Source organism: Anser anser, assembly GCF_964211835.1.
Source record: "Anser anser genome assembly, chromosome: Z".
Classification (NCBI taxonomy): domain Eukaryota; kingdom Metazoa; phylum Chordata; class Aves; order Anseriformes; family Anatidae; genus Anser; species Anser anser.
In genome coordinates this window covers 72613888-72640704 of record NC_139723.1, presented here as the reverse complement: position 1 = coordinate 72640704, position 26817 = coordinate 72613888, and the positions used below count along the sequence as shown (strand labels likewise).

At 39.9% G+C, this 26817-nt stretch overlaps 1 protein-coding gene across 2 annotated transcripts in view; it reads left to right on the top strand.

The window, feature by feature from the left end:
- The window catches only part of GHR (growth hormone receptor), a 138554-nt gene that overhangs the window by 28095 nt on the left and 83642 nt on the right, over positions 1 to 26817 (top strand). For both annotated transcript variants that reach the window (XM_083818414.1, XM_083818415.1), the window contains one exon: positions 23123 to 23207. The gene's annotated coding sequence lies outside the window, so the exon portion shown is untranslated. The remainder of the gene's footprint in view (positions 1 to 23122; positions 23208 to 26817) is intronic.

The window sequence follows — 26817 nt, the reverse complement described above, 5'->3', positions numbered from 1 at the left end:
GGTAAATTTATGTGACAAATAATGGTTGTGCAGGATTCTACTCAGATTTTTCTGGTTTTTAGGAATTGAATTTTTATTGATTTCTTTTTTTTCTTTCAAAATAATTTTGCCTTTCTGTGAGAGTAATGTTGTCTACCATGGGATTAGACTTCCAGGACCAATGAAGCACTGCTGGGAAGGAAAGTGAGAAAAAAATGTCTATCATAATAAATAATAAATAATAAAATAAATAATAAATCATAATGTCTATCATAATAAAGTTTTCTTTTGAATATGGAGTGGAAAGGCCATTGCCCATGAGCTACTTCACTTACATTTCACTTTCTGCTATTATATTGAAATAAATGTTCATTTTCAAGTGCACCCTTTTGCTTGTTTGGTGTTTGTACTGGGTTTGGACATAATTTCTGCAGGCATGAACAATTTTTCTATGTTCTGTAAAACATCTGGTGTGCTTTAGACTACCGTGACTTACTGTGACTTACCTCAGCTTCTGCTGAGGTCAGTGAAAGTAATCAAAGTTACTCTAGAGGCAAATCCTTTGAAAATATTTCCCACGTGCAAGCAATGATGATACACTTTGAGGTAGCTTGTGTCTCTTGCCACACATAAGCCTGCCTTTGAGTGATGGGAGTACCATAACCTTGTCTTTGGTACCTACAGACCAAAGTTCCTCCCTCTTCGGAGCTTTATGCCCACCAGTCTTCTGGACTAAGCACTACAGTGGGAGTAGTTATTTCCTTAGCCCTCTAGATCTGGTTCTTAGTGGAGATGTGATATGGCTTTGTACTGTAAGTCAGTTTTTAAAGTGCTTCTTACCCAAGGCAAATGCATATATAAAAGCTATGTGGTTCTCTGCAGTGTCTATGGTACATAAGATTCTTCCATTAAAGTGTAGTGAAATGTGACTAGTCATTTCTCTGATTGTAAAAGTATCCTTAATATTTTATTCAGTAACCAAAGCCATAATGTGTGTCTATGACTGGAATTATTAACGTATTAATAACTTATTATTAACTATTGGAGTCATTCAGGCACATCTCAACATCCATTTCTTGATATCATTATTTTTTTTTCAACATTGCATTGACTGATGACAATATTTAACAATTTCTGGTGCTACAGTCATTTTATAAGAAACTGATTAGGTTTTTTATGTTTCTAATGGCTTGTCCATAGTAATTGTGTTTTTATTTAATTTATTGGAAACTTGTATCACTATATTGTTCAATTTTAAATACCATTACTCTATAATTGAGTTGTACTGCAGCTATTTTTTTTCGTTTAGTACCAGCATTTATAGATATGTTTCCATTTTCTGTAGCTTTTTGTAGTCATCCCATAGTTATGGCTCCAGGTAATTACATACTGATATAAATAGAGTCTGACTGCAAAGCTAACCTTTTTTCATGTAGCTTTGTATCTAACCCACTGCTAGACTGCTTATTTTAGAGTATTGCAGAGCCACCATATAGTTTTAATGGGAAAAAATTATTTAGAATGACAAGGTTCCAGTAATGTGAAGATTAAACTTTGAGTCAGCTTAATCTGGGAAGGAAAGGGTGGTAAGGTAATAGGCTCAAAACTGTTCTCGTACTTTTTTTTTTTTTTTACTGCTTTGAGGACAGATAGCTTCTCAGAGGGCTGACATCAGCTATGAACTGAGAGTTGGTTAGAGTTTAAAACTTGTGCATTGTCGTTTTATTGCTTTTTCTCCTCTAGTAAGGGTAGTAGCAAACAAAAAGTGTTGTAGTAGGACTACTGAGTCCAAGGACTTAAATACTGGTTCCAGGTCTATTGCAGTATTCCTGCTGTAATAGGACTCAATATTACTCAAGTAGGAGTTGTCAAAGTTACTAGGTAGACACAATGTGACATCTATTTCTTCAGGTAATTTTTCCTGTTTGATTAATAGCTGGAAAAATAGAATGTAGCATTATTACAAGAATCTATGAAAATTGAAATATGTTGCAAGGTATTTGTAGTAAAAGGAAGGTATCTTGATGACTGAATTAAGTCTTTTTTATTACATGCTAATTCTGACAACTTCTTAAGTTAAAATTTGTACTTCTCTAGTATAAGTAGATTTTATTAGCAATTAAACTCATTTGTGATAATGGAAAGAAAAGCTACATGTATCCATGGCCAGGTGACCATCCTGGCATTTCTTTTCTGAAGCAGAAGTGTAAGGTGTATGTTCATCTTCTGTTAAGAAAAGTCAAAACTTATCTTCAGTGTTAGATCTTTTTTTTTTTTTTAACAATGGAAGCATTGTTCTTTTCCCATATTGATTTTGTTTATTTAAACTTGACATTTCTTTAAACTATTTTAAGTATTTATATATTTCAACTTTAGAGAAATTAAGGGAATTCACTTCACTTCTTCACACTTCCATCAAAGACTGTCATAGTAAAGCCAGCTAGGTTTGTATGATGACGTATGACTCTATTATAAACTCAAGTGAGTACAGATCTGGTCACAGCACATTTGTCCTCCAGCTTAGGCAGAACACTTTCAGGCTGCTAGTGAAGTTAAGAACAGATTCAGTATCTGTTGATGCTTTGAAAGATACAAATGCATTATATTTTTGGCAAATCCTTGGTGGTTTGTACTTTAGTATAAATAATGTGCATTGTATTATTTCATGTACACTTAACACCGTACACTTGGAGTTAGGATGATCTGGGGAGACCATCTCCAGAAGTAGCTTTTGAAGTCTGGGGGTGTTATTTTCCATCAGATGTGATCATTTAAAGTCTGGGTGGTTTTTTGGTTGTTTTCCTTTGTTGAGCAGGATGCTTTTCTGTGTGTTTTACAGAATCAGCATGATCCAGGATTAGAGCAATCTAGTGTTTTCTCCATATAGGGACTGCGAGAGGCCAAGATGCAGCCTGAGGTACAATTCAGGGATGTCCCTATTAGTCAGTCATAAGATACTAAAAACGCATTAGCATCTACACAAGTACATACAGTTTGTACAGCTGCAGGGTGGGGTTTTTTAATGGTTGGCAAGCATTGTATTGCACACCAGGGTGAGCTGGTTGTCCTTTGTATGTAGTTGGAAGGATGAGAAAGGCTTTGTCTCATCTTTATTGTCCTCACAGGTTACTATTTCACAATTGGTGTTGAGGTTCATACTCCCTGTAGATTAATGGATGCTCTGGTTGGAGCGAAACACAGCCGGCCTTCAGCATTCATCAGTTTGTAAGTATCCTGTGTCTATTTACACACAGTAATAACTGTCAGACCACTGGATTTTGATGAATAAGCTGTAGGATTTTTTCTGTTGATGCCCAGCTTGGAGCCCATGAAGATCAGTGGGGCCTTTCTGCTGGCTTGTCTTTTGGATGAGGCCCCACGTAACCAGTGGGAAAGACAGAGGAATTATAAAACCATTAGGAATAATCCCAAGGGGAATTCCTACCACCACCCAGCAAGGGGCTGCCCCAGCCTGGGCATCGGGCACCTCCCTGGGGACGGGATGGGACACAGGCCTACGCATGAGCCCAGCTCGCCAGGGCCAGGCTGTGAGGAGCGGGAGGCCGGCCCTGCTGGGGCCATGGTTGAGCAGGGGCTGGTGGTCTCAGGGCTGATACGGGGTGAACCCTGGGGTGTTCACAGGTGTTTGTAACTGGCATACAGGTCTCTGCTTTAATTACTGAACTTTAAGTTAATTACAAGTTTTAATTTTTTCACACTGTGTTCTATCATTTTTTCCAGAGTTTTTCTGGGCCTTTTCTTGCCATCCTCATAAGTACTTGGAAGGCAAGAGCCTTCATCTCTGCTGAACACCTCCTTTGTTAATAAATCACCTGCTCATTGCTTAGAAACAGCATTATTTCATTTCCTGACCTGACCTCTCCTGCTAAGCGTATTTGAAATAGTTTTATTATTTACTGTAGCTTTTAGTTCAACCTGTTGAGTCCCCTACCTGTTATCAGTATTTGCTCTTACTCTACATACAGTCTCATTCCTGCTCTTGTTACTCAGCTAAAGATGTGTTAGGGTGCCCATGCACACCAGTATTGAATGTGATTATTTCATTGACTCTTTAGATGAGCTCCTTTACCATTTCTGTTCAGTTCCTCTAGTTTTGTATATGGCAGGCGCAGGCATGAGCAGGAGCAGGTATGTTTCACACCACTAGCAAACTGCTGCTCTTTCTGTGTTCACACTGCCGTTAGCACTGGGGAGGCATGTTGGTACCTTCTCATGGCAGCAAGGTAACTGGTCATGAGTGCTTGTAGTCTAACTAGAAGGCAAATTTTTAAGAATTACAGTTGCAGTTGCATTTAGGTAGTAGCTAATAGTGGCAGTGCTTCCAAAATCTCAGCTTTACTACAAGACACACTTCTGCAACTGCAGGTGCCTACAGACTGGTTATCTTTGGCTGTCTCCTAACACTTTAGGCAGACCTAACTTGGGAGTAAGGAGAGCTAGCCACAGGGATCCCTGGATAAAATCTCAAGCTCAGAGTAAACAAGTAGCAAATATACCTGTGAGGAGTCGGTGCCTCTCCAAGGTCAGGACTGCAGTAAGACTAACCTGATTGTGAAGCTGAGATCTGAGAATAGTGAGGGAGGATCTAGATATAACATCCAGCTCATTTTTCATCCACAGCAGCACAGAACAGAATGTGAACACAGCTGATATCTGCCGGTGTTGTCATTTCATTTAGGGTTCCCCTCACATAGATAGGATTTCACTGAGGTATGAACATCATTCACTGCCTATTTGAAATTCTTAAATCTGTGTTTCATTAAACATCCAAGTTCCTTAGTAAGAATACCAGAGGACCCTGTTTTTTTCTTCTTTTTAGTTCAGTTATTTGAAGAGTAAATACAGCTAGGCTGCCTGCTTGGTGTGATTCATCTTTTATCTCAAGGTTGTGTATAAAGAAAGCTTTCTTCATCCCTCTTGCTGTAATATCACAGTGCACAGAAGTCAAGTGATGTTTGGCATTATGTTCTGTATACTTCACAGCTGCATGTTAGTCATGTGGAACTAACTTGTTAATGTTGGTGACAAATCTCTCCACAAAAGTGAATGTAAGATAGGTGTACAAAAAGAATGACCTTTTATAGTTCTGGCTGGTGTGTCACACATGCCTATAAAGGACTCCTACCATAATTCACAAGCCTAACTTGGGAAACAAGCGTGCATGTAGCTGGCTGGTATTAGTTTTGGCAATAGGTGTCTTTGTAGCCTAGAGTGTTAATTAAAGTTCTAAGGGCCCTAGGGATTACTTAAACATCCGTGTGATTATCTTAATGTTCAGGAATTTTATATGTTTATTTTTAAAGACCATCCTTCCTTCATTTTGATTCCAGGAGTAGGATGAGAAAGATCAGAATGCCATAAAAGTTTCTGAAGTCTATTTCTGCATTAAATATGTATTATGATAAAAGACTTCTCACTGATGCTCAGATTAGGAATTATATTCAGAATATTGTTCCTGTTGTGATTCCCTGCTGAATTTCTCCATCTGGTAATGTTACTACTTAGGAAGTGATAACATATGCATGTAACAAGTTAATTGTAAAAGCTCAGAATGGATAATTTGATTGTGCTACTAAAACAATAGTAGCGAAGCATTCTGGTCTGTGGTTGCCAGCATTAAATTACCATGATTGTTATAAATCATACGAGAGGATTGTGGGAAATAGAGCTTTCAGCTTTTCATTACAAATCCCCCATTTTCTGTCCAGTGATCTGAAGGGGAACAGCGCTCAGCCATCTGTCTAATAGGCTGCGGTGGCACTTTACAGACCATTACTCTCAGTGCTCTGGGGGAATAAGAGTGGGAAGAGGCAACATGCGTGAATAATGTAGTATCCTTAGGATCACAGTGCTTCTTGCTCTGCAGATTCATAGCAAAGAATTGAGTCTATCTATACAACTGCTGTACAGGGGGGCCCTGGCAGGTTTCCACGTCAGACGGTGCATATGTTAAACAACCACAACTCAGAAAATGTGGGGGATGAATAGGAATTACTAGGAAATGTGCATATTTATTGTGTTGCAAATTATAAGTAATAATATGGTTATTTCTGAGATTGTGAAATATATGCCTGGCAAATGTAAATGCTGTCCTGGGCAGTTTCTTTAGCAGGCCTATTTCTCAAAAGCCTGTAACAACAGATAGCTGAATAGTTCATATAGGTTACTAATAGGAACAGTTGTGCAAATCCTATATAAAAATTCATTAAAGCTGGTAGAAGTACATCTCACTGTTATTTAAAATCACTTCAGATACCCATACGCTTGAAGACTGGCTAAGGTCAGGCTGAAAGGGTAAAGAAGACCTTGGTAAAAGGATTTGGGCCAGAAGGCTTCTTGGCCCTTCCTTCTGAAGTTAAGCCAGCAGAAGAGGCAGACTGGTATAAACGGGCTGCCGTTCCCCATTTTCTCAGACTATGAGTTTCATTTTGATACCATTGGTCCTTTATTTTACTCAACATGGATGACAATTTGACCAGAGCCAGATGATACATTGAAATTGCCACTGTCAATGACTCCGTGTCCCACTAAAGCTTGAAGGATGTCTACCATGTGAGATTTGTTTCAGCCCCATCTTTACCATCCTTAAGCTTTACCACCTTCTAGCACTAACAGTGCAGTTTCCCCAAGGCTCAGAGGTGACATCTAGGCTGACATAGCTGAGGTGCGGTTTCGGCTGGAGGATGGAGTGGTGAGGCACAGCTTGTGTCCCTATGGGCAGGCTCTCGCACCCTCTGCCCTGGGGTGGCCACGTTCACACCCTTGATTGAGAGCAGCTGTGGAGCCCCATGCCAGGGCACGGGCAGCGGCTGGGGCTGTGCTGGTAATTGACCATTGTGTAAGGATGATGGATGCCAAGAATTGGGCCCATTCTGTTGTCCTTTCCAGTTTACTAGTAAAAACATAGTCAAAATGTTACAAAGGCCATGTGATGCTTCTGGCATTTTTTAGCATAAAAATAGCTAGTCAGCACCAGGAACAAGTTGTATTTTATATATGCTTTTCTCCGCTGTATGAGAAAAGTTTCTCTTTTTGCATTTAAAAAACAGAATCCAGTTCCAGCATACCTCAACTAATGTATTCTCCACCCTTTTTTAAGTACAAATACTCATGTAGGGGGAAATAATTGTTAATTTAAAACTGAAGCATTAATACGTTCAAACTTTTCGTCTTATGTCTTCAGAATCTTCATTTGACGTTACCCATGGGACTGGGACTGGAATGCAGGCTCTTCACTCTGAGCCCTGGTCCGGCTGTGGATATTCTGTACTTGCTCTGCAGCAACAGTGGGGGTTCACACTGCCTCTCAGGGCTCATTTTTTTCCCATGGTGTTTAACAGAGCGGCACTAAAAGACAATTAGTTCTTGATTAATGAGTTGTGAACTCAGAAAAGGGAGGAATTTAGCTGGTAAATGAGTGTGTTGCTGGCTCAATGTATAGCCCTACTATATTGTTTTCCCTATCAAAAAATGAGTGAAGCTTACAGGAGCAATGACAAAATCACTATTCCTGTGGCCAGAGGGCATGGTATTTGTGTTAGTGTCTTTTGCCAGTTATGAGACATACCTAATGCTTAGCTTTGCCTGACCCTTCTGGTGACGTTGTACTACAAGTGCATATCATATGGCCATGATGTGTGTATGAGTGTCGATATTTCTGAGATGCCAGTATCCACATCTGTTGCAAATATGTGGAAAGTCCATGAGTTCCTAGTCTCTTGTTTCTGCCTACCACACTTCACTGTCAATTCATGCCACACCCATCTTTTTCCTAAAATATTAATAATTAAAAAATAAATAAAAAAGAAGAAAATCCAGATTAAAATAGTACTCTACAGAAACTGATGTCTACTCAAGTGCATAATATAGGAATGTGTCCATCTCTATTGGAGAAGAAATAAGACAGTTATTTTTAAAGTAAACGTAACACATGCACGTGTGTTAAGGGAGTTGGCAGAGGTGATAGCCGAACCACTCTCCATCATCTTTGAAGGTCCTGGAGAACAGGAGAGGTGCCTAAAGACTGGAGGATAGCCAGTGTCACTCTGGTCTTCAAGAAGGGTAAGAAGGAGGATCCGGGAAACTACAGGCCAGTCAGTCTCACCTCTGTCCCTGGAAAGGTGTTGGAACAGCTTCTTCTGGATGCCATCTCCAAGCAACTGGAAGAGAAGAAGGTTATGAGGAGTAGTCAGCATGGATTCACCAAGGGGAAGTCGTGCTCAACCAACCTCGTTGCCTTCTATGATGGCATCACCAGCTGGGTAGATGGGGGGAGAGCAGCGGATGTCATCTACCTTGACTTTAGCAAGGCTTTTGATACTGTCTCCACGACATCCTGCTGGCAAAGCTGAGAAAGTGTGGGATAGAGAGTGGACAGTAAGGTGGGTTGAGAACTGGCTGACTGGCCGAGCTCAGAGGGTGGTGATCGGCAACACAGAGTCTGGCTGGAGACCTGTGACTAGTGGTGTTCCCCAGGGGTTGGTGCTGGGTCCGGTCCTGTTCAACATCTTCATCGATGACCTTGATGAGAGAATAGTGTCCACCCTCAGCAAGTACAGCAATGACACAAAGCTGGGAGGAGTGGCCGACATGCCAGAAGGCTGTGCTGCCATTCAGCGAGACCTGGACAGGCTGGAGAGATGGGCAGGAAGAAACCAAATGAGGTTTAATAAGAGCAAGTGTAGAGTCCTGCACCTGGGAAGGAACAACTGCACGTATCAGTACAGGCTGGGTTGCGACCTCCTGGAGAGGAGCTCTGCGGAGAAGGACCTGGGGGTCCTGGTGGACGACAGGTTGGCCATGAGCCAGCAGTGTGCCCTGGTGGCCAAGAGGGCCAATGGGATCCTGGCGTGCATTAAAAGGAGCGTGGCCAGCAGGTCAAGGGAGGTGATCCTCCCCCTCTACTCTGCCCTGGTCAGGCCTCACCTGGAGTACTGTGCCCAGTTCTGGGCTCCCCGGTACAAGAAAGACAGGGATCTCCTGGAAAGAGTCCGGCGGAGGGCCACAAAGATGATACAGGGCCTGGAGCATCTTCCCTATGAGGAACGGCTGCGAGACCTGGGTCTGTTCAGCCTGGAGAAAAGACTGAGAGGGGATCTTATCAATGTTTACAAATACCTGAAGTGTGGGAGACAGAGGGATTTGGCCAACCTCATTTCAGTGGTTTGTGGGGACAGGACAAGGAGCAATGGCCACAAGATGGACTACAGGAAGTTCTGCACCAACATGCGGAAGAACTTTGCTGTGAGGGTGACGGAGCACTGGGACAGGCTGCCCAGGGAGGTTGTGGAGGCTCCTTCTCTGGAGATATTCAAGGCCCGCCTGGACGCCTACCTGGGCAGCCTGCTCTAAGGAACCTGCTTTGGCAGGGTGGTTGGACCCAGTCTTTCGAGAGGTCCCTTCCAAACCCTACGATTCTGTGATTCTGTAAATTATTACTAAAACAAGACAATTGTGATTTTATTCATAAATGCGTATTTGGAAATTACATCCAAAGAAACTGTAACTCAGTTCACTAAGCAGAACAAAGACTGATGTATTTTAATTAATCAGAAGTCAGTGTGATTTTGTTCTTACTGTGGGCAAGGCTAATATTTAAAAGCATTAGCTATTTATGCTCAATCAAAAGATAAGTAGTGGTGGTGGAATCACTTTCAATTGACTTTACTTACTATTATTTTGGCATCAGATAAAAGTAACATGATGCTTTCAATATAGAATTCTTGATTTCAGATAGAGACTTTTCAAATCGATAGTGTCTGTGATATGATGCCAACCAAATTTGCCTTGGTGTTCTTTTGTGTTGGCATGGTAATGAAAAAAAAAACCACCACACTTATTTGCTTCAAGTGTATGAAATCTTTTGCTAAAATGAGGTCAGTGGCTTATGAACTCTCACATCTGAAGGCTGTCTGCTTTGAATAGCTTCAAGAGCTGTTCCAGTAATTTACTTATCAATCCAGTGAGAATTTTGAAACAGAAATCTGAATTGCGTGAAACAAATACAAAAGAAAAACAAAAAAAAAAGAGGTTTGATTAATATTTTCTTTGGTGTTTACAAGTTGTCTCATCTAACTTTTTGAACCTTCTACCTTTTAAGTTTAGATTCAGGTGAGATTTTAAAGATAAAATTGTCTTTCAACAAAACCTTTTCTTGTATAATGTTGAATTGGGTACTAACTTAAGGAAAGAAAAGCTTTTGACATTTTTGCATCTCAGTTCTGTGAAATTCGGTTTAAATGTACAGCTGTTAACAAGTTATCCGAAACTGTGTTTTTCCCTGGGACGAGAGAAATGGATTTGGAGCAAAAGGTAGAAAGAGTATTCTCAGTTAGAGGATTTTATGTATCATTTAAGTTGTTTTGGTTTGAGGTTTCCTGAAAATACAGGGGAAGGAGAAAGCACCATGAATGGAGGAATGAGAAGCTCTATGGAGGCCATCAAGTAAGGCAGGATGAGCTTTCAGGAGTATGGTCAGAAGAATAAGTGAAGGAGACTGATGGTGGGATCAGATTCTGAGTTTTGTTCAAAAACAGATCTTGGGAAAGTTCAGTGCTGTGTAAAAGAATCTGAACTTGAGAGTTTGAAACCCAAAGTGGAGAGTTTGAATCCCAGAGTGGAAGATGAGTCCTCCAGACAGTGACTGAAAGAACTGTGTTTTAGTTTGAGACAAAAGGGTGGAAAGACACACAATGCTTCTAGTTTAAGGAGGCAGAGGTTTTTTTGTTTTGTTTTGTTTTGTTTTTTTAAGATGAGAAATACTGAGTACAATTTTAACATGGGAGTGGTGGGATATAGTGGAAGGTTAGAGGAAAGCCTGAAGGAGAGGAAGTAGGACAGAGTGCAAGAGGAGAAAGCCAGAGGAGTTAGAGTAGGCAAGAAAAAAAAAATGACGCTCACTGGAGAGCAATCTTCAGATTGTTTCAGCATTAATCCACCTCTTTCTTCCATACTCAAAAATAAAAGTAAGCAAAGGGGAAAAGTCACGCAAGAATCCCTGTGACTGGGGACCTTGTGCTGTGTCCAGGCAGTTGCTGTTACTGAGAACTTGATAGGCAACTGCCTAATATCTGTTATGCATACTCCTTGGAGATCTCTGGGTAAGCAGAAGATTGATTTGGCCTGTAATTACCTCTTTTCCTGGATTTATGCCTTGGAATAGCTTGAATGTTTGGACATAAAAGTGAAAACGAAGTTAATTCAGTTCTTTCGATGTAATCTCAGTGTTATCTGCCTAATATCCCCTAAGCACATTTTGGGTACCTGGAAAAGCAGCTGGGCCTCTTACAGGCTGGCCTGGCAAAAGAGGTTTCCGTGCTTTCTGGCAAAGCAACACTACCTATGCTGTCTGAATGATGCTACCCATTAGTCATTGCTTTTATCAGCAGAGCCAACCTGTGGGTGGGTGCAGAGGCAGGTTGTTGGTCAGCATAGGCTGTGCTGTCCTGGGAGCTTTCCTGCTCTGCTTTGGACCCTTCTTTGTTAGTTTGAAATTTTGCCTCAGACTATCTCCTGGCTTGTGGTGAATGAGATATGGGGATCTAGGTAACTGACATGCAGCCTTCTCATCGTTGTTTCTACCCTACCAGACTTTTCTTGTCTTCCCTCTTGCCCTGACTGTACGGTTGTTCTCATCTGTTTGAACTAAATGTACGTAGTGACTAATGCTTTATTAATCTCCTAGTTTCTCATTGCCTGTTTCATTTCAGCCTCTTCCTCAGCTGTTTTAGATCTCCACTTTCAATTTTTTTGTAAAGCATAGTGAGTGTCAGTTGAGCTCTTTATTTCGCTGTCACAATTCAGTATGTATCTGTGCTCAGTCAAGTATGTCTTTTTTAATGCACCGCTTTCTTAGCGACAGGTGTATTTCTTGGAAATATGATAGGTCGCAACCCGCAAAGTCATATTTATCCAGCAGCTGAAAGATGATCAGGAACCATTCATCAACAGTGTGAACTCCTCTTGAAGATAGGACTGAAGGGCATGACATTCAGCTATACCTGACATATCAGATAATCATTGTGGCAGCTAGGACATATCGAAGTAGGGTGTCTGCATATGATTCAGTAAAAAGATGATGGGCTTTTAGACGGGTACTTGAAAACTGCTTGCCTATGTAAATTATCAAAAGGAATTCAGTTCTTTGTTGGGGTGAAACTCTTCTGATTTCTCCCAGTGGTCCTCTTTTAAGCCATGGCTACAGAAATGGATTGCTAGTAGCAGGAAAAACTAGTGCAGGAGAAGTACAATAGATTCATGACACAGTAACTATAGCTTGCTTTGGTCTTTCAGTCTGACTCTATGTGATAATTTTCATACAAAATGCATGAGCTGTTTGGAGAAAAGCACTTACTGCAGTGAGAAGCACTCTGTTTCCCACATCTCTATTGCAACCTGAGTCACTGGGAACAGTTTCTTTCTTTTTTAGGTCTCTGAGTAATCAGCTACCAAAGTAAGAAATATTTCATAAAAGGGCCAAATCATGGACCACTTAGAGAAGCCCAAAAGTTATGGGTCATAAAATTATCAAAACAATCTGACATCAGCAAATCATCTAAGGACTAACTGTTAACCTGGTTTTAGAGGAAAACAAAGCAGGATGCACATTGCATAAATCTTATCTACACAGATTGTTTTTTTACAGATTTGTGAAGAAATACTAAAATGATACTTGTCTCTTATTTATATAGCCATTATTGTATTTTTCAGTCTGAAGATGATACATAGTATATAATTTGTGCTGCTCTGGCAGACTAACTGCTGTCCACTGCTCTGATACATTCTTTTTGTGAAAGCAAAGTAATGTCCATCAGAGTTACGGAGAACAAGTTCAACTGAAATTTGTTGGATTTTTTTTTAAAGCAATGTTTCTTTTCAACATGATGCTTCTTTTTTTTCTGTAAAGATCATTTCAACTTTGGTATTTTATTTATGAAAGTTGTGTTGTGGTTTTGTTTCTGGAAAACTGACTTCACTTTTCTTTATGCTCTCAGCATAGAACTGCTTAGAAATAACTACTTGTCAGTAACCTTTTCAGAAACTTACAGTATAACAAAATGAAACCGTCGATCCCTTAGTTGAGCTTCTTAAACACTGACAAGATAAATTAGAGCTTCATTAAATTAATGATTCGATAATTAAAAAGGACGATTCAAAGGAATGGCTTAGAAAAATGGATAAAGTATAAATGAACTCTGCATTAAAGTTACCATTAAATGGAAGAACAATGAATCATAAATTGCAGCTGTATAAATGCACATGCTTTCTGTGGGGAGACAGTAATTATTATGCCCAGGAGCATTCTCTGTAACGTCTCCCACTCAGCTACTGTCAGCCTCAATTATTGCATTATGATGAAAATTTCTGAAATGATCTGAGGTTAAAGAAAAATAATAATAATAAAAAAAAATCTCTTTGCTTTAGTTTTTTTCCTGTTTTTAATAGTCTAGAGGCATTGATAACTTTGAGTTCTCCTTTATAGTAATTACATTTACAAACACACTGGTAAACATACCTCAGAAATGCAAGAAAATTGCAAGTCACATTCACTTTTTAATGATGTCATTTACAAACAAGTTGTAAGTGTTTCATGAGGAAGTTATTAAGGATTATCTGATTTGGCACACAGTGGTGTCTTCAGGGATCCCTTTTGATATCTGCACACTGAAATGGGAAGAAGCAGCACTCTTCATTTCTTTTCATTGAAAGTGTTAAGGGAATTTTGCCATTACTCGGTATTTTTGTCATGTAGTGTATAACCAAATCTGAGAGAACCACTGAAATGTACCTATGTTACAAAAGTGTATATATATAAATATATAAGAACATTTGTATTCCTAATATAGTCTCATTCTGGCTACAGGCTGGAAGCTGTCTGAATACTGCCATCAATGGTGCTCCTGCCAAGCCCTGAAAATAGGCCTCTTTGAATTCCTGAGTCTGATTTAAGATTGTTGATTTAATATTTTTAGAAGAGAAAATAAGCCTAAATCAGCGGAGAAATAATTGGCTGAATATGTGAATTGCACAAGATTCATGTTCTCGCTTGGCGCCTCAGAGAAAACACGCTTTGAAGGAATTCTCCACACCAGTCTCCTGTGTTAATTGTGACACACACAGAAACACCCAAAACATCCTGCTGCAGATGCTTTCTGTTCCCTAGTTAGCCACATGTAAAGAAACCTTAATTTGAGATAGGGATGCTCTTATAGTTGGACTTTGCTTTGCGTCAGATAGGGAGCAAATTGTTTGCATCTCTGCTGAGATGTACCAAAAAGACCAAAACTAAAGAGGCATTGTGGAGCTTTTACTGAGGCATCTGGTGAATCCACAGTGAGTCCACACAAGTGAGCTAGACTGTCTCAGCTGTAGGTTTGCTCTGTGATTTTAACTAAAACTACCCACATTTTTAGAGACAGAAAATGGCAGAGTATCATAAAGCCAACAAAATTCACTGCTTAGAGTGTATTTTGGTCAGTCAGGTAATTTCTGTGATCTGCTCTGGTTTGGTCACTAATGTGGTGTGCTGCCTTGGTTTATTAGATGACCTTCCTGTGCCTTAGATCATCTATTAAAACTGAATAATGAAGAATATACATGAAAATTAGGTGCAGGACTTAGAGTGAACTTTTAAGAGTAAGTAAAATCTGAGACAAGAACTCATGACAAAAAACAATGTGTGATACAAACATATCATATGCAGAAATCCTATAATTTAAATATATACGTGTATACAAACCCATGTAGTCTCATAGAAGATGGATGAATGGGTATGGATTAAATACTCAGATTCCCCAGATGCTTCACTGTGGTTGATTTGCAAGGAGGTATCCTAGAGGTGTGTTCTTCTGTTACTGATTTAAGTATTAACCGAAAGCAAATGAGGACTGCTTTGAAAGTAGAGCTGAAGAAAAATGTACAATATCATCGCTGTATAGGGGCCAAAGTTTGTGACACCAGAAATCTCTTCTGGTTCTCTGTCACTGTGAATATTACAAGCCAGTAATTTTGTGTATAATCTTTATTGAGAGAAGGAGCTGAATTTGAGATCTTCCCAAATGAAATATTTGTCTCTGAAATAAAATGCTGAGTGCCTTTAGCTGGGAACTTTAGAAGAGGGTGTGTTTGCTGATGTAGTAGGATTTTTCTTATTGGGTCATTCTTTACATTCAGCTCTTAGAAACTAGAAATATTTGAAAGCGTGAACAAAAGGAACATAAAATCAATGAGAAATGTTTCTTCTCGAGTACTCTATAGTGTTTGGAAAAACACTGGTAAGAGTTATTTGGACTTGCATACAGCTCCCACAGCTTTTCTAAACAGACAGCTCTTTAATACAAAGCCTCTTTGTTATCTGAAATTATGGAGGAAGGCAGAAGAGAAGTACATTTAGAGTATGAAAATAAACAAAGTATGTGTAGCTTGCAAATAATTCATCCAGAAAATGGAAGACAATAGTAAAAACCACAACTAAAATGTAAATCCAGTTAGACGCCATGACTTTTTTTTGCTTCTTATTTTTTTGAAAGTAGTGATTGTTGATGAACAAAAGTCAGATCAGTGCTTGATATTAACAAAATGTTTATTTTTAATGTGATTATTCCAGCACTATTTGAAGCCACAGGTATATTAGCACATCGCAGGAACAGCTGAGGAGACTAGGATCCTAGCTAAAGGAAGAGCCCATGGCTGGGGATGTAGAGTGGATGAAAGGGCCAGTTTTAGGTCTTCAGCCCTACATGCATAGGTACCTCCCAGCTGCACTTTCCCACCCCTGGCTGACTTCAGCTTCTTTCTGCATAGCAACTGACTTCGGCAAATCCTTTCTTTAATGCTTTATCTATTCGCTTGCTTTCCGTTGTTGGCACCAGTGATGTTGACCTTGGAGCTGTACACTTGGAATTGTATATAACTCCATTGGTTCTAGGCATTGCTTTGCATAGCCCAGCAAAGTCCTGATTTCTTGACTTTACAAAAGGGCTGAAGAAGTACAGTTCAGGACTCCAGAGCTTGGAAATGCATGTCTTAAGAAAAATGAGATGAGAAGCTCAGTCTCTTGCTTCATAATTTTGAGTGCTCATCAAAAGTTGTGTTTTATTCTTGTATTGAGGAAACCTGATCCCTGCTGAGCTGAAAGTGAACATATACAATGATAAATGTTAGCTTCTCTGGGAGAAAAAAAAAAAAAAAGCAATGGAGCAGAAACTGGGCAGTCAGTGAGGCTCTGAGGCAGAAAATGAAATAGCTGTTTTGAAATAACAATGTGGACTTTTTGGATTTTCTGTTGAGAGAGGGTTGAAACAAAATGGCCACCATCTTAGTTCATGGGTAACACTTCATTTGAATTGCAGCCATCTGAGGAACTCATAAAGCCAGTCATTTGTAAATGAAGATACATAATAGTACTTAGAATATCAGCTGCAACATTTCATGACCAAATTAAATTCAAATGCAAGTTGAATTAAATTCAATTTAGATTGTGTCAACAAATTTACCTCATCTCCTTCCTTTATCCTCAAGAACACTCTCCTGAAGTGTGGATTACCCAGCTTCCAAAAGTGGAAAGGAAATGAGAGCCACAGAGGTTTTAACTTTACCCAAGTTACATACTGAGACACCAATAAGCTTAAAATAAAATTTGTATTTCTCCATTTTAAGTCCTGTAGTTTTAAGCACTAAACTGTTCACCACTTTGCTGATTAGTCATGAGCATTTTTGATCCAGTAAATTTTGTTTGTTTCTGTATTAACAGTTTGCCAAATGTTTCCATATGCTATGTTTTTTCATAGAGCAGTGATGACTTCGGCATAATGCATTTAATAGGTGATTTTCTTAATATTTTATATTTCCTTTTGGAAAAATGTTTTCGTCTACCTTCTTACAGTCCTACAGTCCCTTACAGTTTTATGGTCCCTGAGCCACTGGTTTTTATCCTTGCATTAGTTTTAGTCCTCAGTTAAAATTAACAGCTTTGTTTTCCTATATCTTTTTATATTCTATTTGCATATTTAGAAATGTTTAGTCAAAAAGGAGTGGGAGATGATGAGAGGAAAGGGAGTCGTATTATTCAAAAGACAGGCTTTCCAGTTTTGTAAAAAATTATCTGGAGCTGGCTGATCATGAATCAACAGTGCCATTCTGTTACAAAAACACAGATATAGTAAGATGTATAAAGCTAAAAGAGAACTACATGAGGTAATCCTTTAAGTTTGTCTTTGGTAAAATATCAGATAGGCTTCTATTTCAGACTTTGGTTAACTGGAGAGAGTCTGGAGGAAAGCTCTGGGAACGATCAGCAGTCCGGAAAACTTGTTTGAAAGAAGTGGTTTTGTTTTATCTGGGGAGGGAGAGAAGGAGAGAAGTGTAATGGTCCTCAGGTAGGCAAAGGAGTATGATGACAAGTAAAAAAATAAGTAGAGAGTTTGAAATACTTAAAGAAAGACTTGCAGTGCCCTTCCTAGTAGCATGGATAGTCATGCACTAGGATGGATTTCCTGGGGAGGTTGCAAAATCTTTGCAAGTCTTTTGAAAAATGCATGCCTTTATCAGTCTTTTTGAAAAATCCAGTAGACAGACTTGAGAGTTAAGAATTAATTGATCTGGCTGTGAAGAGTGGGAATAGACTAGCTGATGTCTGGCAGTCTTTTCCAGTGCTATTTTCTGTAGGTCTGTTATACCTACAGTAATTCTTCCTAAATTTGTTTTAAAGTAATTTGTTCAAAAGCCAACCAAATCTTGGGCTACATCAAAAGCCTGACCAGCAGGTCAAGGGAGGTGACTGTCCCCCTCTGCTCCGCTCTCATGAGACCCCGCCTGGAGTCCTGCACCCAGCTCTGGGGCCCCCCTCACAAGAAGTACGTGGATCTATTCGAGTGAGTCCAGAAGAGAGCCATGAGGATGATCAGAGGGCTGCAGCACCTCTCCTATGTAGATAGGCGGAGAGAATTGGCTCAGCCAACTGAGGGGTTGTTCAGCCTGGAGAAGAGAAGGCGCTGGGCAGACCTTACAGCGGCCTTACAGTAACTAAAGGGGGCCTACAGGAGAGCTGGGGAGGGACTCTTTGTCAGGGAGTGGAGTGATAGGACAGAGTAATGGCTTTAAACTAAAAGAGGGGAGGTTCAGATTAGATATAAGGAGGAAATTCTTTACTCAGAGGGTGGTGAGGCACTGGCACAGGCTGCCCAGAGAAGCTGTGGATTCTCCATCCCTGGAGGTGTTCAAGGCCAGGCTGGATGGGGCTTTGGGCAGCCTGGTCTGGTGGGAGGTGTCCCTGCCCATGGCAGGGGGGTGGAACCAGATGAGCTTTAAGGTCCCTTCCAACCCAAACTGTTCAATGATTCTGTGATATTCAGGCTTGAAAAGTAAGCTGCAGTAATGGAGATTTTTTTTATTCAGTTTGTGGTAAATTCCAGTTTTCATTTCAGCCTTGTAAAATATTTTTTTCTATATTTGTGTTCTTGATTCCTCAGTATCTGTTTAAGTTTGTTAGTCTCTTAAGTGTGGACATGAGAACTGGCTACAGTAATACAGTAATACAGCTTTCTTCTCAGCTTGTACTTGGTATGTCCCTGTTAATTTATCAGGGAATTTTCCCTTTTAAGTTACTGATATGTCAGCAACAGTTTCATCTAGTAGAGTTCAGTATTTCAAGCTGCCCAGATCTCAAAATACTTTGCATAAACATTGACCGAACAGTTCTTCATAAAATTCCTCCAGTTCAACTTGATAATTAACTGTTGCTGGGAATATGACATGCTTCACTCATGGAAGACAGCCGGAATTCTGCTTTCATAAGACAGCACAACATCTATCTTGTGTGTCAAGTGAAATTTTAATACCTACTTAAGAAGTTTAGACCTCTTGTCTGTTTACATACTTTACAACCCTGATGGCTTCTTTTACATCCCAAAGAGGTGTACTAATTCCTATTACTTGTCCCTGGGCTGCAGTGCTAAACTCATGAGCTATCCTGTCCACAAGCTATACTTGTGTAAGTGTAATGCAGTATAAAATATATATTCGCCTTTCATCCCTACTGTGAGTGCCAAAACAAATATCAATTGTTACTTAGCTTAGTGCTGCTAAGATGATGTTCCGGTTATTGTTATGTCAAAGAGACAAAGGCTGCCAAATCTGTAAGAACAGAAATGTGGTTCAGTAAAGTATTTAAAATATGAAGGGCAAGATTTATTCCTAGAGCCCTAAGGGGTTGAAGGCATTGAGCGGGGAATAAAGGCTCTGATTGGAACAAGAATGTGATCCCTCATAAAGGGAACGCTGATGGGACAAGTGGAAGGGTTAGAGGAGGAAAAGCGGTTTAAAAAAACAAACAAACCACTGGCTGTCTGTATAGATGGTTATAAGGGAAAGATGGTGGAAGGTTCTGGTGTATTTTGTTAGTGTTTCTTTGAAAGAATTTAGGGAATCCCCGTGCAGAGAAAAAGTTGATGAGAGAATTTAGGGAGTGAGTTCACAGTGGTAAAAAGGTTGTACACCTGGGGGTGTGAAACCTTTTTGTATTAGAGAAATAATTTGAAGCAGTAAGAAGTTTGAAATTAAGAAGGATGGAATGACTTAATACCACATGAAAGTTTCTTTGAACAGAATATTTGCTACAGATGGCTCACAGCAAAAAAAAGTGTCCTTACAGTGACATTGATCACCTTCCTCACTGCTCATAAGTGCATCCCTTTAGGTCCCATATACATATATATATATATTTGTGGCTCATTACAAGGATTCAGATGTAGTTTTTCTAACTAAAGAGGAGGCGTATATACATGCCTTCTCTGAATCTGAGCAATAAGCTGGTTTTGCCTTTTCAAGCTTTTATGTGCATATGTATGTAAGTGTGCTGTACAAAAGTCACGCTGAAAACATTTGTCAAGTGCTCTGGAGAATTCAAGTGACCACAAGTTAATGCTGGGCTAGAGCCACAGTAACTGAATGCATTTTCAGCCCAGAGTCACGAGAAGATCATTCATCTTACTTTTTAGACTTAAATTCAGTGTATGTGTCAAGTGTCCACAAAAGTTATAGCCTTAGTATGTTTAATTTAAATAAATACTGCAACATATTGTCAGCACGACTGTATATATGTATATATGCCCATATCTGTAAAAAGCAGGTATGTCACCTTGTGGTTAAAAGCATATATAAATGAAGTGACAATGCTTGGTATTTGTCTAGTCCCAGGCCACTGTTCCTCCCATATCCTTTGTTGGGAGACCACGTCCTTAAGTGGAGAAAGGCAATTGCAGTGAACATAAAACTACATGCTGAAATGTTCCTGTATGTACCTTACCCCGTCAGTTTCTGAGGATGAAACAGCCTCGATCAAGTCAATGACTAATGGGGAAGTTTGAGCCTGCCCTGCTGCAGCATTTCCCTTCTGTCCAATGACTTCCAAGTCATAATGCAGAGTTAATGCCATCTCAGCAGCGTTGCATTGGAGCAGCTCACTTGAGTTACAAGGGAAACAGTGAGCAGTATACACAGTAAAATGTCTACCTTCCTTCTAGATAGTGGCTGAGATCTCCTGGGAGCCTATGCGCTTCCCAGGCATTCTCTTCAAGCAGTAGCTTAATTTCATTTAGCTCTCTCTCTTTCTGTGCAGTTCTGTGTGCAGTTCTGGGCACCACAGTACAAAAAGGACACGAAACTCTTGGAGAGTGTCCAGAGAAGGGCTACTAAGACGGTGAAGGGTCTAAAGGGAAAGATGCATGAGGAGTAGCTGAGGTTACTTGGCCTGTTCAGCCTGGAAAAGAGGAGGCTGAGGGGGGACCTCATCACAGTCTACAGTTTCCTCACAAGGGAGAGCGGAGGGGCAGGTGTTGATCTATTCTCTTTAGTGACCAGTGATAGGACCTGTGGGAATGGTGCCAAGCTGCGACACGGGAGGTTCAGGCTAGACATCAGGAAGAGGCTCTTCACCGAGAGGGTGGTCACGCACTGGAACAGGCTCCCCAGGGATGTAGTCATGGCACCAAGCCTGTCGGAGTTTAAGAAGCGTTTGGACTGTGCTCTTAGTCACATGGTCTGAATTTTTGGGTAGACGTGTGTGGAGCCAGGAGTTGGACTCGATGATCCTTGTGGGTCCCTTCCAACTCGGGGTATTCTGTGATTCTGTGGATCTCTCCCTGGGAAGGAGGTTCCTGCCTGCATGCCCAGAGCAGCATTTCGTCCTGCCTGCCTTGAGACCTGCCTTTCAGATGCTATCTGAAAACACCATGAATAGTTTCACAAAGATGGGACTTTTTTCCAGCACTAGTCGTCATTTGGATACTGCTTTGAAGACCTTTTGACATGTTTGGGTCCATCTCATCCTCTCTAGTTTTATATTTTTTGTTAGGTTAGTAGGGGAAGTGCTGAGGAGGTGAGATGGACACAGATCCTGACATCCCAATTAAGAGTTGCATCTGATCTTAGTTTGGAAGCAAAGAAGTCTTGGACAGGCTCTATCTTATAATTCAGTGTTGCAATCCTTTTATTTGCCACATCGGTTAGAGTAAACAAGTTTGTTTCTGAAAAGAATATATCTCTGAAAAAAAAGCCTCACCTGTATAGTTTATTCCTGTGAATCTATGTTCTCCTTTTGCTGAAGTTGACGTGTTTCCAACAATCATTGAAAATGTGGCTGCTTGCCATTTAAACATCTAGCTCGTTACCTTGTGTGCAGTACTGCCTCTTTTTCACACATAATGAAGCGTCAGAGCCAAGAGCAGAGGTAACTGTCTTCGTGCTTGTGGGGCTTGTTCTCAACTGCAGCGTTGCAGATAAACAGTGTCGCTGCATGGAGTCTGTGCTATCAGCACTTGCTACCAAGAGTGAAACAAAATGTTCTGAGTACAATTAGGTAATCAGAAGTTAGGACATTTCCCTCACGTTGCCCATAAAGTAGCTAAGATCTTTTCTACGGTTGAGCAGGATTTCAAAATATTTTGGAAGGACTACTGGAATAATTTTCTCTTTGTAGTAGGATTCTGACTTTGTCACATAGAGATCATTTCCACTTGCTAATATCTTACCAAGTGTTTGGAAAGAGGAATTTGTCAGTAGTCTTTGTTAGCTCATTTCAGTCAACAGCTGCCTTAGACTTTACAGCTTTGTTTCAGTCTAAGCTGTCCCTTTATTTTTGAAAAACACAGTTGTGGCTCACAGGTCAATTAGTCTCTGTGAAATGAAGAGATCTTTTGAAAATTCACAATTAAATCATCTTAGGACTCCTTACAGAATTACGTAAAAATGTAACCTCATAAAATGTGAGCAGGCTGTTTCTGAAAAGTGGGATATTAGAACTTCATTGTGTATATTATGGGGTAAAAAGTAAAGCCTTACCATGTATGAACCTATCCACTCATCTTGTTCCATGGTATATATCAGTGGAACTGATTGCAGATTTCACTTCAACTAACAACACATAGAATGATTTTTTAAGCTTCATTAGTATTGCATGTTATTCTTGTTTTGTGAGGAAAATTCCTTCATTTATTGTCAAATGTTTGTTGAATTTTGCTCTATTTTCAGTTCAAGGATTTTCTCTTCTGGTAGTTTTTTGTTATTGTTGCTTTTTTTTTAACATAATTACGGAGGTGTCACTTAGCCTTTTACACATTGCACTGTCCTGAAAGAGGCAATGTTACTTTCTCAAAACTAGCAGTTTATGAGTTTCTACACTGTAATTTACTCTCTAAAGTATTAGGAGTGAGATACTACTCATCCAAACCCAGTTGGTGATAATTCTGATTTTCCTTCTAGGCCAGCTGATTTACATTGAAATGTATATTGAAAATGAGTCTTGATCAGTCCTCCTGACTTCCTTTTGCCATTTAAATCTGTGTTCATCCGTTTTAATGTCAAGGTTAGCATAGGGTGCTGCTGCTTGGCAAGCCCCCAGTGACAAAGGGGGTTTCAGGTGGCCGTCGCTGTTTGAGTGAGAAGCCCAGGTGCTCCTCACAGTGCCATTGTGGAGGCTGCCCAGCTGGTGGCCTTTCCCAAGACCGCCTTCCATAAAGAAGGACAGTGCCAAGGCAACTGTTAGAATTTTGTTATGTCATCTTCCTGCCACTGTGACCTTCATCGTTCCAGAGCTCATGTTTTCTCTGTTTCCCCTCATTTTGCATAGGGGCTGGGATGGCTGGAGAAGGTCGCACTTTGCAGCTGAGCTGAGGGAGGCGTGAAGCATCATCCATCCCCTGCTGACATTCGAGGTAGCGTGTTAACTTTTATCTTACCTGCGGGAGACTTTATGGTGAATGTTGGGTAAGCAGAGTGATCAATAGAGCCCTGTAGTGCTCTGCAGGTAATCCTCACAATTTCTGTAATTCATTCCTACAGAAGATGATAATGCTATAAGAATTCTGATTGAGATTCCAATCATTATCTTCTGGCATACCCCCCAAAACAGAAATATTTGCGTTAAGGCTATCAAATTCCATCCGTCTGTAAGTTGATGGCTTCATTTTTGCTGAGCTCCCGTGGCCAGCATTTGAAACAAAGGGCCCAGTAACTGATAGAAGTGCTTAAAAGCCATTTTTCCATGTCAGAGAAAAATTATTTTACTATGTTTTCATGAGACACTTTTTATTCATGAAGTTAATAAAAGTATTAGTTGCTTAATTTTTTGAATGCAGAATATTAAAACAAGTAGGAAAACGTTCTGTGTTTTTCCAGGGAGAGCGAGCTTGGAAACGCGTATTGGAATATAGTAGATAGAAAGTCTTGGTTTAAATGATGTTTAAATGGCATCCAGAATGAATTCATGTAGTGATTCGGGTTCATATCTGGAGTGCATTTCTGGAAGCTTAATCAAATTATAGTAGGGGTAAATCTGAATCAAACATATCATAAAAATACACTTTGGGGTACAGGTTCCAGGCTCATGATTGCTTAGGCTGTGGAACTGGAAAGCTGTTATCTAGAGTTGAATGATTACATATGGCTTTACTGCTGCTATTTGTGTGCAATAACAGTTTTATGAGGCTTAATTGGTTATTCCTGTGTAAGTGTACACAGATGTAACATTACTAAAAAGAATAGAAATTCTTTGGTTGTGATACAGTGGGTAGAACTTGCCACACTATGTCCATACTTTTAATGTTTCTAAAATTAGATGGTTGAACTCTAGATGCCTTCATTGTACCATGAATCTGTGCTTAAGAGACTTTTCTAAGGATATACCAATTCCACTAAAAAAGTAAAAAGGTCAGAATAGTGAAAAGTTGTTTGTAAAAATGTTTGTAACATGGGCATAATTTACCATCATAAGGAGCCTCCTCAAACAAAACCTTCCTTGTGGTGGTTACTGTGCCTTCTCATATTAAGTTGAGCACCCTTGAAAGTCATTTATGAATGACTTCTCTCATTTTATAGCTGAAGCATGGCAATACAACCATACAGAAAGCTGCTTCTCTGCTCTCTTTTCCTGGCTTTTTGTGCTGAGCAAGCTGGTCATTCCCTAGCTAAGCTGCCTGGTCTTTGTTCTTCTACAAGCAGCAGTACAAGAAGTGTGTCTCGCACTTGGAGTGCCCAGCTTGGACACAGTGTCTGGACTCACTTCTGAGCACCACTACTGGCTCACTCTGTGGTTCTGCCACCTTGTTTAACCTCGTTGTGTTTCAGTTTCCTGTTTGTAAATGAAGGCTAATAAGCCTTAACTTCCAGGAAGGACCAAAGCACACTGATCCTCAGGAAATGCTGTTACTCACACAGCGTGTATCACATTTGATCCAATATTAACACCACGTTACCAAGGGAGAGTTCAAACCATTTGCATTTAAGTGTGACCATGCACTTTGAAATTTATAGTGGATCCTTGGGTGGTAAAAATCATTTCTGTGGTGCTTTCTCGCTTGGTATTTTCCACTAACTAGTCTAGTCTAACTAGACAGAAAACATTTTGGCACAGGGAACGGGAACTAGCTTACTCCAAGGATAAGGGAGGGGAGATTATGCTGGCCAGATATCTTGAAAATTACATACCTGTAATTTATACTATCTATGCCAAGTTAGTTTTAGATTAAGAAATGAAATGTGATAGCTGTTCTCATGTAGATCAAATAAGAGCCAAATCTTTATGTATTTACTTTTTAATACGGATTTGGCAGTACCAGCTCAATTATCTGGAGGGAAGTTTGCTTCTCAGCTCTTGGTGAAATTGAGACATTTAATGCATTATGCACAGTGGGAAATGTTCATCTGCACATTTTCTAGACTGAGATTAATAAAGTGTTCTGCTCTGAATAAGGATTTTGTTTATCCTAAATGAATTTGTTGCATTCTTTCCTAAAAAATTAAACAGATGCCTTGTTATTTCAAGTCTGGGATACTGAAAGTGACCCATAGAGGTGGCGAGAGTAATTTGTGCCTCATTGACATTTACAGCCCCAATGGAAGATAACACGAGGCACAGCTTTAAATAGATTTTGAGAGTGCTGGTAGTTCTGCTGAATATGCTGGAAAAAATTTTAATATCTGGCCAAAAGTAGCAGAGATGTTTGTAAAATAAATGCTCTAAAATATTCCAGTAAGTGGCATTTCTTTAGCTATTAACACTTACCAGCAACCAGGTCAGAACACCTCTCTGTCTTTTAAATAAAGCTCTGCTAAGTTGCTTGCTTACAACATACGGAGTAGGAAACCATTCATGGTGCCATGAGTGCCTGAGAAAAGCTAAGGGTATGGAAATAAAATTGTCTGTTCTGTTCCTCCGCAGTCTGGAAAAACTTACAGGCATACAGGGCTTCTCCTTTTGAACGGCCTTTTAACTGCAGGGAAGAGCTTGCCTAAGCTGCGAATGTCAGTATGTGCATGTTATGTTGACAACAAGTGTATCCAGCAGTTTAATACCAAGAAGCTGTAATACTTCGGTAATTGGGCAAATTATCTGGTGATGTTAGGCTGCCACAAACTGTATCCACCATGTGTGGGTCATGTCCGCTAGTTTGTGACTGGGATCAAATCCAGATCCCTAGATCAGAATTGTTATTAGTAGACAAAAAATACATATATGCTTCATTATAGAAAAGGAAAACAATCTTATTTTTTACCTTTATGGTTATTCTTCATACCTTCACTTTATCAGTTCATCATACAATCTGAAGTGTTTGCTTTTTACCAGTTAGTGATACAGTCATCAGTAGGACAATTTAATTTGATGCTAAATAAATTGAATTAAGTTCTGCTGCTGTTGAATCATGTGGTACTGCAGATCTGAAATCAAAGTTAAGATTCAGTTTGAATAAGTCTGGCAAATTCAAGTATTATGTTCTGGCAAATGGCTACAGGCAGTCATATTTCATTGACTAATATGCCTAAAATAGAAAGGAAACTAAGAATGTAAGCATAAAAATATACTGCACAAAATATTTACTTAATGTTGTTGTCTTGTTTTTATAAAGAGAATACTCTGCACTCCTTGGTAGCCACGTTTATTCTTGCCCCTCGCTGCTCAGATTGAATTCTGGGTACAATATCTCATAAATACGCCATTTAAGAATTATTTGTGAAAAGCAGATTTTCCAGGCTAAGTGTGCTACACTGAACCAGTGAGAAGAATCAGGTAAATCTGTGGAAACCTATCCTCCCAGACACTACTTTGTGTGCTTTAAAAATACACACCAGCAAATCGAGTCTTACCCTTTAGATACCTCTCCAGGATTTATGATGTGTGACTAGTAAAAATATATCAGTATGGTCCAATCTTTGCTGAAGTACGTGTAAGCATGGATGTTGAAAGTCTAGTCTCAATACTGCCCCTTAGCTGCAGCTGTCCCCGTTAGCTGAGCAGCAGCAGGCTGTTCTGCCCCATCCACCCTCTGT